Here is a 3,004-nt window from a genome sequence, read left to right on the forward strand (position 1 = left end):
TAAATAGTCGGGATTAACAACCCCGACTGTTTAGTGTTGGCCTTCTTGTTTTGATGATGTTTAACAAACAATTTACCACTAATGTTGTTTGTCTAGTATTTGTGTTTTCTTATTTATTATAGACAAACAACGTTGTTGGAGGATGGATGGATTGCGCTTCAACGATGATATCCAAAGGAGGTTGGCGGAATGTCGGTGAAGCCTTGCAATTCAAGTTAAAGATCAAGTTCAAGCTTCATCCGCAACGTGTACCAAGTCAAGCTTATTGAAGATCAAGATCGTTGCTTGGGTAATTTAGTTTAGGAATTTATATTATGTGTGTTAGTACTTTAAGCTCAATCATATACACACATACACGTTTTGGTTTTTGTATATATATAGTTATATATATACATATATGTTTTGGTTTGATAGTTTTCAAGTTTTACTATGAAACAAATGAATAGAATTGGAAAATACTATTTTGTTTCATGTTTATATGCCTATATATGATTTCACCTTTAACAAGCTTATATTTAATGAAATCATATTTAGTGTTTTGAATATATTGCATAGAATATGCAAATTTATGAAAATATTGTATTTCTAGATTATAGACTTCATAACAACATGTTATATCTTTTATCAAGTCTATACAATCATTTCATAAGGTTTCAAAATGTTGTTTAAGTCAAAATATCAAAATATCAATTTTCAGGTTTTCATGTTTTGGACTATTTTGTAAAATGATGATATTTTTCATTTGAGAAGTCCTTTTTCGAAACCAGTCGTTGTAGCATGTTTATTATTATGCCTACAATCATTCCCCAAAGTTTTACATTTTTTGGAATTTATTTGATATTTTTAAACAGTATTTTAAAATCAGCTTTGTTTTTCTGGGATGTCAGTTTTCGGTCGACCGGTACGGTCGACCGGTCAATTGACCATTCGTCAGTATTTTTCCAGAGAGTCATCGGTCGACCGGTTCGGTCGACCGACCGATAGAATTTCCGGTCGACCGACGATGGTCCAAAACGTTTTCTTCGTGTTTTTGCTCTCATCGGTCGACCGGCGGAATTTTCGGTCGACCGACAATATAGCCGTTGGCTACTAACGGCTATTTCTAAGCCGTTTCTCTGGGGGCTGTTTTGTCATTTGTTTTGGGGGTTTTTGCTGAGATTTCTAGTGTGTATACACACCCCATTGCTGATGTCTTTTCAAAGATATTAAGAGAGTTTAAAAAACAAGTTTAAGAAAGTTTTAATCAAGGGTTTATGTTTGGTTTAAGTGTGTTTATAAGCTTTTAAGCATTTGAGTGTTTTGGTTTTGTGAATCACTTCCACAAGAAGCAAGTGGAGATCATCCTTGGTGTTTGAGCATTCATTCTTCTCCCTCTCTCTTGTCATCTATAGAGAAGTTTCCTTAAACTCAATTCTAGCATTTTATAAGTTTGTTCTTAATTTCATAAGCTAGATTTCATATTGAGTTTATATTGTTTTATCTCTTTGATCACACACAACCTATTGAGCTTATTGTATTTACATTCATAGTATAATTTAGGATTGTGGGTTTGTGACATTGAGAGTGAGCTTCGAATCCAAGAGGAGTGGCGTCGGTTGACGTGCCTAGGGAGATGTTGTAACCGAGCACTTGAGGAGGAGGACACGGGCTAGGACCAACACTTAGTGTGTGAGGTGTGATTACATAGTGATTGTATTGTGAGGTGTAAACGTTGTTCGGGTGAACGTAGAAAACCCGGTTGTGATAGTGGAGATCTCCTCGAGGTGAGGAGCGGGGACGTAGGTCGTGGGGACCGAACCTCGTAAACATATCGTTTTGTTTGTGATTGCATTGGCGTTCTTATTCTTGTTTTCATATCTTATATCGCCTTTGTGTATTGCTCATCATATTACCCTATCACTTGTGTAGATTGTTTATTTTACCCTTGTGTTAGTTCATATATCCTTGCTCATATATTTGTAATATCTCATTGATAGGATATATTCATTTGTTCATATTGCTTATCCTAGCTTACGTATCTTGTTGTATTTTATACTTGCTAGGATAACTTATTAATTAGTTTTAATTGGCATTTAATCGGATTAGATTAGCATAAGACCCTAATCACCCCCCTCTAGGGTTTAACATTTAGGAGGGTGATTAAGCTGACATGATAAAAAACGGGTCGGTTTTGGTAAATAAAAAAAGATTGATTTTAAAAATAAAAAAAAATAAAATGGGGCTGTTTTGAAAAATTGTTCTTTTTTTGGATGGTTTTATTATAGTTTTATAATTTTCATAGGGCTACTTATAATTTCTATAATTTCAAGGGTTTTTTAATTTTATGGACTTATATACAAATATAAATGATTTGAGAGGTATAATGATATTTAGACATAATGTTCGTCAATGTATATTTATGAGATAATGTTTTTGTTGAGTTATATATAAAAATTAAAATATTTTTGGAGGTTCTGATATTCCCACCCTTATTGCGAGTTTCAAAATGAGGCTTAAAACTTATTGGTGGTTTGATAAAATTTATCCTTAAATAATTAAGGAGGCCTTAAATAATTAAAGAGGGCCACATAACAATTTTAATTTGTGGATAGATATTAGAATTTTTTTTATTTTGGGTGTTTTTTATTTGGTTAGGGTTATCAAATATTTGACTATAATTAGAATTTTTTAATTATGGATACATTTAATTTAATAAGAATTATTAGGTGAATATAAAATTAGGTGTCCATACGGTATCTTCTCATATGACACATGATTTTTTTTTTTGTGCTTTTAGAAAGATCACTAATTTTTTATTATAAATAAAGGAGGGAGGTAGAACATTGAGAATTTTCATTTTTCCACTTTTACAAAAACGAATAAAAGGTGAATAATACATTTGTCCATCCGTTCCATTAATGACATCACAGATTCACATATGTTGAGTAAAAAATTTGGGAAAAATGTGTCCAGGCCCCAAAAGTGGGAACTTCGTGTGACTAGCCCCCATGTACTTTGCCCCATG

The sequence above is a fragment of the Asparagus officinalis genome, chromosome 4 (genome assembly GCF_001876935.1).
Source record: "Asparagus officinalis chromosome 4, Aspof.V1, whole genome shotgun sequence".
NCBI lineage: Eukaryota > Viridiplantae > Streptophyta > Magnoliopsida > Asparagales > Asparagaceae > Asparagus > Asparagus officinalis.